Raw genomic sequence first — 18101 nt, forward strand, 5'->3', positions numbered from 1 at the left:
TCCAGGTACTCACATAAGAAGTGGTTATCCTGAACACTCTTCCCTGCAATGGATTATTACCTACCATACATTCAGGGTCATAATGAATAGTTGTTTATGTTGTCTACTGCACAAGGCTGACTGGCTGAGGAGACGTTTGGGACCTGAAATCCAGTCCTAATTTCCCCATCAGATTTTGCCTGCAGGGCTGAAACTAGAGAGGTAGCTAGCTGCTGCCTAGAGAGGGTACTTCCTGCTAATTTGCAGAGCTACCATATGGAGTGGTCCTGGAATGGTAGGTAACCCCTTTTACCTAAGGGGACATTCAAGAGATCTTCCCTAGACAGAATGCCTTGTTATCAGCTTCTAATTCTAAACACTTTAAGTTCTGCCCCTCTTGGTACCTTATACCGCCATATAATCAATCCTCGCAAATCTATTCTTTTTTTAAATATTTTTTAAACATTTTTTTATGTTTATTTTTGAGAGAGAGGGAGACAGAGTGTGAGCAGGCGAGGAGCAGAGAGAGAGGGAGACACAGAATCGAAGCAGGCTCCAGGCTCTGAGCTGTCAGCACACAGCCCGACACGGGGCTTGAACCCACAAACTGTGAGATCACGACCTGAGTCGGACACGCAACCAACTGAGTCACCCAGGCGCCCCATCGCAAATCTATTCTTAGGAGAATACTTGAAAGCAAAGATTAAGAGGAAAAAGGAGATGGGAATAATGCTCCAGAAGATGAAACAGAGGTTTTATCACATTCAAGGAGATAGATGGTGAAGAAGCACAAGGAAGCAGAAGAGGGCTACCCAGGCTGCCTTCAGAAAGATGTCGGCGTCATCAGAATTAGATGTGACAGCCCCGGAAGATTCTGCCATCCTCACGTGGAGGGCAATGTGTCCCTGACCTAGGAATGCAGTCTGTCTCCTCCAGCAGCAAGAGACAACGCACAAGTCTCCACTAAGCTGCAAACAAACTATTTCTCAGACATATTATAGCCAATAAAAATGCCTCAGATAAGCCCCGAGAAACTAGATAAGCCAAGAAACAAGGGTGCTGGAAAACCAGAAGTGGTATTCAACTCTTCATGCCAACAAGCAAGAGCTACCACATTGAATTCAGAGAGATGTGAAGGCTGCCTGTTAGTGTCACTGCAATTTATTGCATGACCAAGGCACAGGATGCAGACTAATATGTTGGTAAACATAGGGTCAGGAGAAAAGAAGTGGCAACAGGGGTTGGGGCGATTTCTCAAAATAAACTTTTTATTTTATTTTTATTTCTGTACATTTTAGACTTACAGAAAAAGGTATGAGTATATTACAGAGTTCCCATATACCCCACTCCCAGTGTCTCATAGTGCTAACATTAATATGGAACATTTGTCATGACTGATGAACTAACATGGATACATTATAATTGAATGAAGCTTTATTCACATTTCTGTAGTTTTTACCTAATGTCATTTTTCTGTACTAGATTGCCATGAGACTATCACATTGCATTTAGTCTTCATGCCCCTTAAGCTCCTCTAGACTGCGACAGTTCCCCAGACTTCCCTTGTTTTTGTTGAGCTTGACAGTTTAGGGGGAGTACTGGGCAGGCAGAATGTTCCTCAGTTTCGGTTTGTCTGGGTTTTTTTTCTCATGAATAGACTGGGAATTTGGGGAGGAAGATCACAGAGGGAAAGTGCCATTCCTACCACATCATATCAAAGGTACATGCTATCAACATGACTTATCACTGTTGACGTTGACGTTGACCATCTGGCTCAGGCAGTTTGTCAGGTATCTCCACTGTGCTCATTAAAAGAAAGTCTCTGTGATGGCCCACACTTAAGGGGTAGGAAATTATGCTCCACCTCTTTGAGTGAGAAGTATCTACATAAATTATTTGGGATTCTTCTGTTCAGGAGGTTTGTCTGTTCTCTCCCTTTATTTATTTATTCAATAATTTATTTATATCAGTATAGGCTTAGGAATATTTATTTTGTACCTTGGGTACAAATCCAATACTATATTATTTATTTTGTTACTCAAAATGTTCCAGCGTTTTCTATTGGGAGTTGTTTCAGTTGGTTCCTGTGTCCCTTTGACATACCCCTCACTTTGCCTTTTTAGTACTTCTTGAACTTTTGGCACTGCTAGGTGCTCCACATTCACCTTGCATATTCCCTTTCCCAGCCCTAGAATCTGCTATTTCTCCAAGGAGCTCTGGTTCTGTTTGTGGGAGAATGGTTTTAGAAACCAAGATCTGAGCACTAGGTGTGCTCATTGCTACTGGGGTGTCATTACTTCTAAGCCCGCTCAGTGGACAGAGCTAGGAAATATAAATGTGTATACACACATATCTATATTTGTACCATATATGTAGACATATGACATAGATATAGATTTAGATACAGACATAGATCCATCTGTATCTATACTAAATTACACACAAGTTCATACTGTGTCAATTTTCATCCATGACCATATAGTTCATACTAAAAAAGGGGATTTTGACACCTTAAAAACAGCACAAGGAGGCAAGATAGTGGGAGGGAAGCTCCTAGAGAAAGGATCCATGGGGAGAATCAAAGCAAACCATACAGTGCCCCTGCATGTGCCGCTGGTTGTATCTCCATTCTGAATGGCCAAGTTTGGCCCAGGTCTGGGAAGAAAGGGTAGACCATGGCTGAGTGGTCCTCTGACCTCCTCCACTACCAGGCACCCATGGAATTGTCCTTAGGTTTTGAAGAGAATGCTCCGTGACTCTTTTGTGACTAAGTCAGAAATACCGATGTGTTCTGTTCCTAAGGTAACAAACTTTCAATGAATCCAAAATGTGTTCAACCAATACTGATACCATGAAGGGGAAATGGAGAGCAAGACAACCACCTTCAGTGTCAAAATCAAGAAATAGCGGGTTCTTATGCCATTCTCTTCCTGTTAATGATTTTTGGTCCCCAATAAGTGTCACTTCAGGATTGCTTAGAACAAGGATGTCTTACGACAAAAAAGGCCTGAGGCATTTTTAGACTCTTAGCTAGAAGACAAAAAGCACTGATTCTGAATCATTCCTCACTGTAATGTGGGCCAGGATAATATGACTCACAAACCAAAATGGACACACGAATTGACTGAACTCTGAACCCAAGTATTGATTTTTTTTTTTTATTGAACTGAAAACAAAATCAAAGGTATTGTTTTTGAAATCCTACTGGACCAGTTGAAACTGGAACCAGTCTTTGCAAAAGGTTGAGCCAGAAGATAAAAGAAAAGCATAATCACTTCCATAAAAGTATTTCATTCACATGTCTGCACAAAAAATATGCACTGTATATGTATTTCTACCAGTAGCAGCTCTTTTAACTGAATCTCATTTAAACTATTTGCCAGATTAACCAACGTGCCCCATGCTCTCTATGGAATTTATTTTGTGGATGTCCTGGAGACTCTGAAGGCTGGTGGCTGGCACAGGATTGAGTAGGAAGTCCTTTGTCTTATGGTAGATCATGCATTTGGCAAGAGTGCCCTGTATTTGTTCCCAAATTTGTTCATATCTATTGTTCTCACTATGGTAATTACATAATTTAATTAGATAGTAAAAAAAAAAAGGACTTCTTGTTTCTATAAACATTAAATTGAAAGCTTTGGAAAGACTAAATAAAGGTGTGTTGCGATTAAAATAAAAAGAATCAATGACAACTCTGAAGGTCCATCTTGCAAAAGGTGCACACATCTTTTCCTCCTTCTGAAACACTGATTTGTCTATGATAATCACACAGGCTTTTTTTTTAGGTCAAAGACCTCTAAGTCACTGTCATCACCTCCCACATATCCCAATACCTAACCCTCCACACAGTGATTAATAGGAGAAGGAAAGACCAGGGAGAGGCTTCAGGCAGCTCCACTCATAGGCCGTGTCACTTTGGAAAACCACTTTGCTCTCCTGAGACCCAGCTTCTTCATCTTTAAATGGGCATGGTGATAGTTCAGAAGCTCCCACACTTAAGGACCAAAAGCAAAAAAGCCTTCATACATGAGAACAATACCACCTCCAGGACAAACAGGGAAGCTCTCCCTGCTAACAAGAGATGTTTTTAGAGGTCACTTATTCAGTCATTTTGAGCTTATGAAAAACAACAGCATGATAACTACATTAACAAATAAGTGGAGGAGCCATACCTACCTTATAGGATCTTGGTGCACATTAAATGAAATAAAGTATCAGAAGCCCTTAGCACAGACATGAACCCATGCCAAGAGCTCCCTACACTCCTGCTGTTTGGTTGTCTAACCAAGTCACCCCATCTGTGCTGGGGTAGCCAACCCTGAAATGGAATCACGAAGCAGTCTCTTGCACGATGAGGCAAATCCAAGGTGTGGATGCCAAATAGATTCATGCCTCCCACCCTTTCCCACCTGGACTAACATGACAGACACCCCCCACTACCTCCCATCACATCCTCCTCCGGGCTATTTCCCACCCCACAGCTGGCACTGCTTTCCCTAACGATAGCTCTCTCCCACACTGTCCCCAGTGAAGGTTTGGCCACTCAGACCACAAGCCTTTATCAGGGCTGCTTCTCCTCCACTGGGATGTCCAATTAGCATCTAAGACTAAATGCATCCAAAGAAAAATCTTCATTTCCCCCACAAAACCAGTTCCTTTCTTGCATTTCCCTCAGTAACCACCCCCAGCCAGTCAGCTGGTCAAACCACAGTCATCTTTGATTCCTTCTATTCCTCAATCCTCAAGGACCATTTATCAGAAGTTCTGCTAGCTCTCTGTCTCCAAATGTCTTAAAGTTTCCATGACTCACCACCTCTATAGATGTCAATCCAGGTCAAGCCTCCATCCTCTCCAGCCTAGACCCCTACAATATAGCTTCATAACTGGTCTCCTACTTCCCCAGTTGCTTCACCTCTGAGTCCTTCAGGCATACACCTCCCTCCCCACTTACCAGTCACTGACTGTGCTGGGCTTTTTCTGTTCCTCAAACTTGTCACCCTTATTCCAGACTCAAGACTTCTGCACCATAGTTCCCTCTGCCTAGAACTCCCCTTCTCCCAGACCACTCCATGATCCAACATCATCACACATGTCACTCCCTCAGGAGGCTTACACTGGTCAACCTATCAAGCCCCATCTCCACCACACCCCTCAGAACATGCCCCAAATCTCCCTTTAACTTTATCCTGTATTATCTTCATAGCAATTGTCACCATCTGAAAGTATCTTATCTCTTTACTTATTCATTGTCTACCCCCACTGCCCCCACCATCAGAAGATAAATTCTAGGGCATCAGGGACTGTCTATCTGTTGTTTACCATGTAATCCCAGCACCTAGAACAATGCCTGACACATAGTAGATGCTCAATAAAAGTGGTTGAATTGGTGAACTACCAACACAATTTCCTTCCTCCCTTTCTCCAGTCTATTTTCTCTTTCAGCTGTGGCTCAAGCATCACCCCTTGCCCTGCTTGCCCCTCTCCCCATGCAGTTAGCTACTCTCTCCAAGCTCTCCCTTTCACACAGTTCCATCAGAGCACATTCTGCATTATTCTTTATCATTCTCTTTACCCATATCTCCAGCTGAGACCAAGGGCCACATCTTACCTAGTTTTCCAGTCCAACACACATAGTAATTCTCTATACCTCTAACCACCTTGCCTGCCCTGACCACTAAATGTGAAATAGTCTTTCCCTTCTCAGTCATGTTGCCACCTTTATAGCACTTATCGTTATCTCAAATCATCTCATCTCTATTGACTTATTTGTTCTGCATTATCTATTGTCTGCCTTCTACCTATAACCTTAGTGACTAGAACAGTGGTTGACACATAGTAGGTGCTTAATAAAGATTTGTTTACAAATGACTCATTTGACATGTTTATTAAATGAAGGCCTAATTAATGTATTAGCCACCACAAGCACTATAAATCTCAGGGTACTCAAATGTAGGGAGATGCAATGCTATGTTTACAGCAGTTACTCATAGTTTCCAAAACAAGACACATGGATGTGATTCATGAAAATTATATCACACTAGGAAGCAAATGTTGAAGAGGAGAGGGGAAAGAGGGCAACAGAGATTTGGCTAATGAGGAAAATGGGTCTTGAACGGCCCGAGGCATCCACCATCCGAATTACTACTTGGTTGCTTCTTTTGTTTGGCATTTAGAGGTCCAGACAGGAGCAGCGGGTCTCTCTGCAGCTCTAGTAATTCTATTCCAATTAGTCCAATTAGAAACACGTCCAGAGATAATTGCCCAGATGTTTGATTTCATCAGAGGTTGCATTGCATATGGAGCCCAAGAAGATTATCGTAGATACTGGCATACAGAGATGGGGGAAGAGATGACACCCAGCAAAACAGGTCTCAAATGCAAGTTCCAAAAGTAAACGAGTTTCACAAGTCCCTTTCCAAGAGGAAGACCTTCTACAGGCCCTTGACCTGGGCCAGCTGGGGAGCAGGAGCATGAGACTTGCTGGTGACGTCAGCTTGGCATCTCCGTGTGACATGTAAATAATACCAACCACGTTAAGTCACTGTAGGTCCACAGGATTGCTGAGGACATGGGTGATGTGACAACCATAAGGGCAGTGAAAGTGGATGCTGGGAATGAGCCTGCTGATGGGGCCAGCAGAACAGAGGCCAGCTCAGGCCTGCCAACAACCAACCCCGAAATAAGGTTTCATCAGGATGGCATGGAGATCTGCCCAGAACTGGTCCACCCCAGTGCAGGGAAATGTCTGGCTAATTCCAAACAGGTCATCAAATATAGAAATGCACCCAAGAACTCAGCTGGCTGCACTTTACCATGAGGCAGGGTGCCTCTGAGGAAGAAAAGCTATTGATTCCTACTTTATTTTCACTATGAATAAGATACGCCAGTTAATCACGTCTGAAGTCCATAAGAGATGTGAGCATTGTCTGGCATAGTGGTTCCCACCCTTGGCTGTGCAGTGGAATCTGGCAAGCTTACAGAATCCCGATGCCTGGACTCCACCCCTGAAGATTTGGATTTTATTGGACTTAGGCTGGGGTGCAGCCTGGGAATTGGGCACTTAAAAATTTTCCCAGGGACTCTAATGTGAAGCCAAGTGAGCACCACTGCCTAACACAGGTTGAGGAAGCTCTGAAACCCAGCCTCCATTTTCATCCACGGACACTCCTAGACACGCCCATCACCCTCTGGACTCCTTTTAAGCAAAGAGGAAAGAGAAGAACCATTCACTGATTCTTGTCACAAAAGGGTCCTTCCGGGACATACAGAATACTGCTATAGGTTTTATTGAACCTCATCATTTTCTATGAAATTCTAATTCCTAAGGTTAGCACTCTGAGGTCTCCATCTACCTGCTCATATATTCCTCCAACAAATACTTATTGGGCACCTTCTACACAGGCCCAATGTTCTTGTTGTCATGACGCTTTCATTCTGTTAAGGGAGACAGAGAATAAACAATGAAACATTACAAATAGAATAACTCCATAAAGCAAAAAGTGTAATAAAACAAATAAAACAGGGTGATGACCTAGAGAGACAGGTAAGGAAATGCAGGCTACTTCAGGTGGTCAGAGAAGGGTCTGGAATAATATCCAAGCCGGATCCTGGACGTTGAGCAGCCAGCACAATACTTGAGGGAAAAATATTCCAGCAGAGGGAACAGCAAGTACAAAGGCCCCAGCCCCAGTCTCCTGGTAGCTCCAATTCAGCTCCACTGCTGTCCTGCTGGGTGTCACCATCTCCTCTGCCTCTGCCCTTTGGATTTGTGCCATCAGAGATGCCATCTTTCCACCCAAACCTATTACTTCTTCAAGAAGCTCCTCCTCCTAGAAGGTTCCTGCACCCATCCCCTCCTCATTCTGGCCAGTCTTCAGCTCACCTCAAATGTCTGTAAATGCCCTTGATAAACTGAAGTCAGTATAAAAGCACAAGACATTACTGGTGCTATTCATGCCTCCTTAGCATCCAGCCTGAATCTGCACTGAATCATCACACCCTTGATTTTATTGTCTTGTTGTTTCACCTGGGTACAACTGGTCTCCTCCTATGGGATCACTGGCTCTTCGGGGCATCAATCCGGTTTTCTGCAACTATCCTTCATTGCTCTTAGAACAGAGCTAGGCATTCATTCATAGCCCTTAATCAGAATTGTTGATACGAGGAGTTGACTAGGTGGTCAATTAAGTGTTCGTGTGAATGAAAGAATTAATCAGTAATCCTTGCCTCAAAACCACACAGCCTTAATTCTGTTTTGCACTAGCATTATCTCCAATTTATAGATGAGGAAACCAAGGCACACAGAGATCTAGCTGCTTACCCCAGGTCACACAGCTAGTAAGTGGCAGAGCTGGGATTTAAACCCAGGCCTATCTGGTATCAGATGCTGTATGACATGTCCTGAAGAATGACGGTCGGCAGTCCCAATCTCAATTTTCAATAAGGAAACTAAAACTCACAAAAGAATTGACAGAGGTGGTCTGGTTCATAAGCTGAGTCTGTGCCAAAGCCAGGGCAGGTATTCACAGCCTTGGATGCCAAGGCCTCTGGGCTCTCTGCTCTGCCCTGCCCCTTTCACAAAGGTCAAATTTCTGGTCAGGATTCAGCCAAAGTATCAGATCATCACTGTGCCCTCTACTGAATTTAGTGCTGCCGGGGAGCTTCTGATAAGAGCTGAAAATGTCTAATGGAATGGCAAATGGGCAGAAAGCCGGAGTATATTCATTCACTTTAAATAATATTTTCTTTCTTTCCTCTTCCTCTTTCAACTGCTTGAATAGTGGAGATAGGAAAGGACAGGAGCAAGAAGTTAACACTTATCAAAGCACCCTGAGCAGGTCACATAACCTTACCTGTAGTGTGTAATGGAGGGTTGCCAGCTTTAGCAAATAAAAAATACAGGATCCAGGGGCGCCTGGGTGGCTCAGTCGGTTAAGAGTCCGACTTCAACTCAGGTCGAGATCTCACGGTTCACGGGTTCAAGCCCTGCATTGGGCTCTGTGCTGACAGCTCAGAACCTGGAGCCTGCTTCAGATTCTGTGTCTCCCTCTCTTTCTGCCCTTCCCCAGTTTATTCTCTCTCTCTCCCTCTCTCAAAAATAAATAAACATTAAAAAATTGTAATAAAAAATACAGGATGCATTAAAAACAGAAACAAAAATAAGAAGCAACAAAAAGATAAATAGAAATATAGGATACATACTTAAATTTGAATTTCATAGAACAAGAAAATATTTTAGCACAAGTATGTCTTTTGAATATTTGGGCCATACCCGTGCTGAAAATTTGGCTTGATGAAACCCGCCTCACAGGATTATCCTGAGGGTTAATAACACACCAAATGAAAAGTGCTCATAGGTCCCTAACTCGAGAGTTGGCAGCACTTGGTTGAAGGGGTAGTGCTAGGTCTGTTCAAAGACTGCTTTTCTCCCTTTATCTAACAGCCAAAAAGAAACAATTCTGCCCCCTTACACAGGTTAGAAAAATGGCCATGGTGGATTACTGACTCAGTTCCATAAGAAAATGGGCCCAGAAAAACCATACCCCCCGCGCAGCATATGGGGCTCTCTGCTCTCTCCTTGTCCCCAAAGAAAGAAAGGAGACAGGCTGGAATCTGGTGGCTAAACCAGTGAAGTCCAGATACATTTCTCATGAGCTATGACAACAGAAGAGATAACAAGATAGTGGTTTTGCAAACAAAAATGACTCCGCTGAACAATAGGAGAAAATGAGATGTGGAGATAGTGAGGGGGAAAGTTGAGGGAAATAGGGCCTTTGGAAACCACATGAAGACAGCTTGTGGGAAAACGCCAAGTGGGAAAGGTCTGTTCCTCCTATATCAGAACATCTGAGCACCTTGCATGATGCACGGGCGGGAGGACCTTTTCAAAGTTTCTCGAATAACCTCAGGCACAGCCGGGAAGCAAACAAGTTCCCTCTGTCCTTTCAGTGTTTAACCCCAAGTCTGAGTAGCTCTCTGTCAAGAAATCCCCCAACATCTCAGAAACATCATTCCAAGGAAAGCACCACCTTAATACATCACCATATCCCATGTCTGTCACTGTTCTATTTACCTGTCCAAGGTGCCCCTTCTCAGACCCCAACCCGCTTATCTGACAAACTAATCACAGGACTGGAACATTCTTTCTAGGGATAATTCAAATTTCGATAACACCTTCCAGAACAACCTTTTTTTCTTCTCCCCTTCATTTTCCTTCTAATTGTTGTCTCATGAGAGGGAATGTTTTTCAAGCAGAAGAGAGGGCAAGTGTATGGTCTGGTAAAAATGAGATCTTTGTGTGTCTCTCCAAATGCATTCCATGAGCAGGGGATACAGTAGGTGTGTAGTAGGTGTTCAATAGTTTTGTGTTGGAATGAAAGAATCAATTAGCATGCCCTGGTAGCTCTCCTGATATCAGAAAAGGTCATCCTTAGTGCTGTTCTTACACAAGCATTTCTGGAGGAACATCCATAACAATTGGGAATCTCAGTCACGTCACCAGTTACCGTCCCCCACATCCATTGTATGATCTACTTTGGGAGCCACAAGGAGAGAAAGTTCCCCTTCCGGCATTTGTGTTGAAGAGAATTCTGGAGAGGACAATAGGAATAATGTGCACATCTCCCAAGTGGAATGGCAGGTTTCTGATTGCTATTATTACTACCAATATTGTGCAATGTTTTTGGACAACTGACAATGCACTAGGTGTTATAAGGAGTTTAAATAGCCGACTCCCCAACCTCCAACTCATGTCTGAGACTCCATGGCCTGTGCTGGCCTGCCCATTGGAATGGAAAACACAAGATACTCTCTACTTCCTTACTCAAAGCCTTGGGGACATGGGCAAGCTTTCCTAGGAATGGGGGTTGCCAAATCAACCATGTTTGTCTTTGCCTACACTTTTTTTCTACCATTTGATTATTCAGGTGTAGAAGAAAGTAAAGAGGTGACAGGGAAGCCTCTACTTCAGGGGCTCCCGAACCTCTGGTAGGCTCTGAGGACTGAAACCTCAAGAACAATGTATAAAGTTAATAGAAAACGGTATCTCTCCTATAGCCTCTGTTTCCCATCAAAAATGATTTACAAGGAATGGTGAACATTTACCACATCTTGGAAGACTAGGATTGCTTACAACCCAGTATTAGAACCAACCTGATATCAGAAGCAGGTGCAGTTGACTTGAGAGAAATAGTGATTGATCTATTCATGCTTTATCCTGTGGAAGAGAAGAAACCTAATTCTCTGAAAGTCAGCAAGAAGATATTTCTTCCACATTCCTGCTCCTTGACTCATAGACACTGAGACATACATTGATCTAAAACTCTCTTCTAGTTTTAAAACTAGCTGGTTATCCTCTACTGTTGGGGTGATATTTTTTTTTTACAACAGCCAGTGTACAGTTTTATACACACATGTGCATTTGTTTGTGCACACACACACACACCACAAAATCTTTCCATATCTGTACACAGATGGCAACTCTCAAACAAGCAACAGGGTAAGAGGTGGAAAATGGTGGGGAGTGTCCTTGCCAGAAGTCCCTTTGGATCCTGAAGGTGGAATGGAGTCAGTATAAATAAAGTTTTAAAAGCTGTGGGGATGACTGGAAGAGCCTACTGCAGATATTTTTTAGACAGTTGAGGGTTACAGTTTCTCATACAGTAGAGATATAAAATCACACCCCAATCCAGCAGTGCCAAACTACATGGATGCCACTAGATTCTTCAGAATGGAGTGAGGGAGTGGGAAGAACAATCAGCCATCCCTCCAACTGGTAGTATAAGAAGGATATTCTGGTAGCACCCAAAGGGATGGATAGTGGTTCCAGGAGCAAGCTACATATAGCCTGTTGGTTGGCCATCACTGAGTCTGGATAAATCTTCTCGTTCAAAGATGAATTAGTAGGTAAAACTCCTTACTTCTAAACACCAAGTAATTGAAACCTATTTGTATTTTCCCATAGTACATGAAAATAATATTAACACTTACTTTTTGAAGTAAAACTTAATCTTTGGGAATATACGATGTAAATAGGATTTAAGAGTAATATGGGGCGCCTGGGTGGCGCAGTCGGTAAAGCATCCGACTTTAGCCAGGTCACGATCTCGCGGTCCGTGAGTTCGAGCCCCGTGTCAGGCTCTGGGCTGATGGTTCAGAGCCTGGAGCCTGGTTCCGATTCTGTGCACAATAGCCATCATTTCCATTGTATTACCACATTGATCATGTGCCTTGATAAAATGGCTGACTAGACAAGATGTTGATTTGCCTATAAAATATGGCCATTGGTTTGTATACTTTGGCCATCACTCAGCCCAGGAAATTTTTCTTCAATTGTTCTTCAAGCGGCATTCTTCAATTCCCCTTTCTAGTCTTCCATTTATGTAATGTTAATTTCTTTTATTGCAATATAAAATAAAAGAATTATGTCTTTTTAACTAAAAAAAAATGAATAAATAAAGAAAAGAGGCAAACTATGGAAAAACACTGCAGAACAAAGGAAAACAACACCATTCTGAAGACCCAAGTATATATCCAGAAGAAGTGTTTTCAAAAACTTCAGCATCAATAGAAAGAAAAATGACATTCTTCTGTAAAATAGGCAGAAATCCATAAAGATCAAAGTTAACCACAAAGAAAGCTAGAAGAGCCATGAGATTATTTTGGAGCAATAAAAATGCAATAACATATTTCAAATCTGCATTAGGACGAGTAAAGAGAAAAAGTAACCCTGTGAAAAGCACACCAACAGTACAAAGGGTAAATCTGGGATGTGTTCTAGAATGTAAGGGAAAAGAACAAGCAAGTAAATATTTAAAGAGATACAAATTTACATGAGGAAGCCACGTTTAAAAATATATAGGTACATGAAGAAACCAAAATGCAATTGAAGTAATAATCAATGATATAATTAAAGAAAATTTTCCTATGCTGAGTGAAGGCCAAAGTATACAAATCAATGCCTATGATTTATAGGCAAATCAACAGCTATATTTTATATGCTTTAAAAAGGACATATACCTGGGCACATCCCGGCAACATTTTTTAACTAAAAGGATGAAGAAAAGAGTTTAAAAAACAAAAAAAGATATAAATTAGTCAATTATCAAGTTTCTACTCCCTAGCTCTGTAGCCTTCCCAGAATAAAATGGGTGGTTTTCAGAAATTTTTGAAGAAAAAAATATTTGATCCTAAACTATGATACACCTAGCCAAGTTGTTGCTTGTAGATGATAGGAAATGAAAAGAGAATCTTTGATAAGGAAGGATTTGGAAAAATGCACCTCTCTCATATTCTCTCTAAAAAACTATTGCAAGTTAATGAACTCAAGTTGATCAAAATATGAGTCAGAATTAAACATTTAAAAATGGGGAAACTGGCAGTGAAAATGTAAACCAGCCAAACACAGAGCTAAGTCTAAATAATTGTTATAAATAGGATGCAAAAGCAAATAGTAAAGCCATTCATAAAAAATAAGATATAGAATATAAAGTAATTTGGTGATAATAATCAGGGCCTTAAATTCCAGGTCATCTTTACAAAAACCAGGAAGAAAGAAGTAAATGGGTTTCAGATTCTTTTTCCTACCTAGCAGGGAGTCAACAAGCATTATTTTGTTTTTACTTATGATCACCAGAAAAACATATGTTAAAAAATGTTTTTGGAAAAAATTAAAAGAAAGCCACTAGTAAAAATATAAATAGTCTGAAAAAGTCAAAAGTAAGCAAAAAGTCTCCAGCGTCAGTCTCTGTCAACCAATTCCATTATACTTCTCTACCTTTCCTAAAAAGCAGGCAGGGAGTTAAGACTTATCCTTGCCCCCGAGGAGGTACAGGAGAGAGATGGAAACCCATTTTGCCTGATATGAGAGCTTTTCAAAGATATATGTTTAATTTCTCCATTTATGGGGTCTTAGAATTCATGGTGGGTGGTGCGTGAGGTGGGAAGGAGGAAGGCTGGGTAAGGCTTTCCTTCAGAACACTTAGAACATTTAAATTACTTATTCATCTGTCTTCTATACTGACTCAAGCTCCACAAAGGCAGGGACTTGTTTGTCTCCCTAGTGTCTTACTAGATAGATTGTTGGATGGATGGATGTTGGATGGATTGATGGATTTTGGATGGATGGATGGATGGATGGATGGATAAATGGACAGACAGATGGATGGATAAATGGACAGACAGATAGATGAATGGACCTTCAGTTAATTAGACCCTTACCTTGCTCAATTTACATTTCCCTTAGGGATCCTAATTAATCCTACCTCTAAGGGAATAAAGTTCACCCTCCCTCTGCAGGTCACCCACCTTCTTCTATACCACAGCAGCAAATCAAAACCGTGGCTGAGGAGCCTGGAGGGAGTAATGTTCCTGCCTAAATGCCTCTCTTACCATCAGGGGGCACCTGCCCTGGGGAGCAGAGAGGCCAAGGCAGTGTATTATTCTTTGTGACTCACAGTGCTAAAATGGGAGAGTAAGAATGCATCCTTGATCACATTTCTTTCTTCCCAATTTGACTTAGAGCCCAGAAAGCTGATCTGTGGCATAAATGTTGTGTGAGGTCAGACTTTAGTTTGTGGGGAAAAGGCAGGGTAGACAGTTGGGTTATATACCAATAAGCCACCAACAGCCCTGACTTCGTCTCTGCCCTCCCAGGGGGAAAAAAGATATTTTCTGGTGGTAGGGCAGGGTGGAGGAAGAGTTGTGGATGCAGTCATTTGCACTGCTGGCCTAGTAAAAGTAGTGTTGCACTTGTAGCTCTCAAAGGGCAGTCGTCATGGCAACCTTGGGATCAGGGAGCAGATCCTCTTCTGACCATTGTCTGGAGTACAAAGTCCCTGTTCAGCTTTCCACAAGCTGGTTTAAAAAAACACATCCAGCCAGATAGATACAGACACTGATAGACAGGCACTCACATTCACAGAAAAGTTTTTAATCATATAGCAAGAGTCAAGTTCCTTCCTACAGCTTTTAATGATCCAGTTCACCGAAACCTCATTTTGCTCTTCATCTGCAGACTGTGGCAACAGGAAATATTCTGGTGCCAGCAAAGACAGCCTTCCAGTCACCAAGAAGCTGTCACAAAGCCTTTAAATGCACGTTTGTGCATTCTTGCAGCCCAGCTCCTGGGCACTGCCACAGCGAGTGTTTGCTGGTAAAAGTGATGCCCGACCCCAGAGGGTGTTAGGAGGCCTGGGCATGATGGAGCACATTTTGTGGCCTCCTAGACTGTAGTTGTCAGATCTGTGGCTGACTCGAATCAGCCTGCCTCTCCACAGGAATCCGGGCCCAGGGCACCCAGACAGGAGAGAGGCCTCCTGAGGCGAAGCGCCCTGTATTGTCAATGCAAAACTCTATGAGGAAACTGAAGGCTTTATGAATTTACTTAAAAAGGCAAAATAATAAAGAATACCAGCTGGCAGCCCGACTGGCGTTGAGGCCAGAGCTTCTGGCTTCAGGCCAGAGATGTACGGAAGCTCAGAGGAGGTCTCTTTGCTGAGGCACAGCCTCTAACAGTTTCTTCTCTGGCAACATCAGGACACAAACCACAGGGTGAACTGGAAAAGGCAGGGTTCAGATGTCACCTGGCCCATACCGTCAGAGCCAGGTGAGAAAGTAAGTACAGAGAGGTTAAGTGACTTGTCCAAAGACACACAGTCAGTTCATGCCAGAACCTGGACTGGAACAAATCCAGGATTCCTGAAGGCTGAGTAGATAATGAGGAGCATAGCAAACTGTTCAAGGCAAAGGAAAGAGGTAGAGTGAAAGGAGATCAAATTAGATGTTGAAAAATAGGCACCAAGACCTATAGGAATCTAATGAGATTATTTTCTGAGTAACAATATAATACTAAGCATAATTTACTGTGAACCTACACACTATGCCAGCCACTTTACTGGATGCTTCCCATACATTATTTCTTTGTGACAAGGTTGGTTATCCCCATTTAACAGATGATAAACTAAGGCTGGAAGACTATAAATCACTTGCCCAAGACCATACGGATGCTGAGAAGAAATGTTGATTCTCCTGAGTCTTTCTGCCCCCAAAGCCTGCATCTTGACTCGTTATGGTACTGACTTCCATCAAAAGGAGGGGCAAGGAGCTGAATGTCCTCATTTATTTTAGGTTTCCATATGTTCAGACCCTAAACTAAGATGTGTTCCAGAGGAAGTCAAGACACAAAGTTAAGACAAAAAGTATAGAACTCTCAGAGACAAATAGACTCATGAATTGAAAGTGGGTTGGTTGGGGTTACATGCGGGTGGTAGATATGCTTTTTGGATTGGACTTGGGTTATTTGTGTGTGTTTGCTATGAGGTTAATACCAAGACTCAATCTGACTTTTCCAGACGTTTAATGCAGAGTCAGAATTCTCTTAGTAGGCCAGGGCAATGGAATGGGCCTATTTTTTTCTAAACCTTAGGATCCAAAGGATTTATTAAAGTTGGTCAGACCTTGATTCGGCACACCAGGGCTCATTTGAACTCTTGACAGGGCTGGATTCCAGAAATTCTAATTAATTAGGGAACATAGAGGAAGCTCCAAGATGCTTGCCATGGATGGCGCCGTATTTGTTCACTCCCAGAAATCCCTACCTATTGCCCTCACAACAAACCCTTGGCTTGATCACTAGCTGGAAGAGAAATAATGCAGGTATTTCAGAGCAATAAAAAGTTATTTTTCCCTTGTGCTGACTCTGAGGCCAAGGACTAAAGCACTAGCACGGGGTTGGGAAGATCAGCTCCCAACCTTGAGCTTCATAATTCTTGCTCTGTGGTATAAAGCAGTTATTTTATTTTTCTCTTTATCAAGTTATTGGATTTTATTGAAATGAGGGACATCCAGATGGCTCCAGAGCACTGTTTACATTGCCGTCTAATGGACATGTGCCAAGCTGCACGTGGAAGGCCCTGCTACACCTGTATGGTGAGGGGGGAGGGGTATGAAGCCCACCTAACAGTGCTCCCCCTCTTTCCCTAGTCTCCATTCTGCTATGCTCAATTCAAGAACTATACATAAGTTACCCACTATGTGTCAGCCACCGTGCTAGGCACTAGGGATAGAGAGACGACTGAGACAAGGTTCTTGCTGTCCAGACACTGCCACTCTAAGACGGGGGGCACAGTCAGGTAAACGTGACTGCACTGAGGAAATGAGGCATGTAATGTTAGAAGTATGCAATAGGAATGGAAATAACACAGAAGGCTGGGGAATTAATGATGTGAGAGGGTCAAGGAAGACTTTCAGAGAGGCTGATCTACAAATCAAATTTTGAAGGATGACTAGGAGTTCAGAGGTGAAAGTGGAAGAGATGGCAAAGGGAAGAGCAAGCAAAGGCACAGAAGCACAAAACAGAGGGGACTCGGACCTTTTAAGGAATTTGGCTACTCGCCTGTCATATTGCCAGCTTGGCTCAGAAGTGCAGAAATAATCACCAGCTCTGATAGCTATTAAACCACTCTTCTCTACGGCTCCCTGCATGTACCCTGATGGGTCTCTGACCCCCTTGGCTCAGGTGTTCTTCTCCTAGTTCTGGCCTCTGGGCGTCTGGCCCTAATGACATGTTATGGTTTTACTTGCCTGACCTTGATATTCTAGACTCTTTGGGGTAGGATCCACTCTGTGATCTGCAACTAACAAGGAGAGATACCTCTCCTTCCACCATGCTCTGTGGTACCCTAAAGGCCAGGCCCGCCCAGCCTCCCCAACAGAGACCGGGCACATATAAAGATCTGCACTTCGTCTACTAGAGCTAGAATAAAAAATGTACGTGGGAGAGAGACGCAGCAGGAGATGGTTCTCCAGGGAGGCAGGAGACCAATCTGATTCCTGCTAAAGTCTGGGCTTCATCCTGCCAACACGGGGAGCCACTGAAAGGCATGATGCAGGGGACTGGCAGATTCCAGTTTGCCTTCCTCGGGGTTACTCTGCTGGTTATTCAAGGTGATTCAAGAGAGACTGGGAGCAAAGGAAAAAGTCAATATGGAGAGGCTGTTGCCACAGTGTGAGCAAGACTGAGAAAACCAGGCTCCCCTGCCACTCACTGCTGGTGCAGTCAAATCAGCATCTCCCTGGGGGCAGAGGCAGGACAGAGCTGGCATCAACCTTGTGGTTCCTTAGCT

At 42.9% G+C, this 18101-nt stretch overlaps 1 long non-coding RNA gene across 1 annotated transcript in view; it reads right to left on the reverse strand.

The window, feature by feature from the left end:
• Positions 1-18101, reverse strand: part of LOC115505971 — a 56142-nt gene that overhangs the window by 21570 nt on the left and 16471 nt on the right. The window lies entirely within an intron of this gene.

This window comes from Lynx canadensis, chromosome F2 (genome assembly GCF_007474595.2).
Source record: "Lynx canadensis isolate LIC74 chromosome F2, mLynCan4.pri.v2, whole genome shotgun sequence".
NCBI lineage: Eukaryota > Metazoa > Chordata > Mammalia > Carnivora > Felidae > Lynx > Lynx canadensis.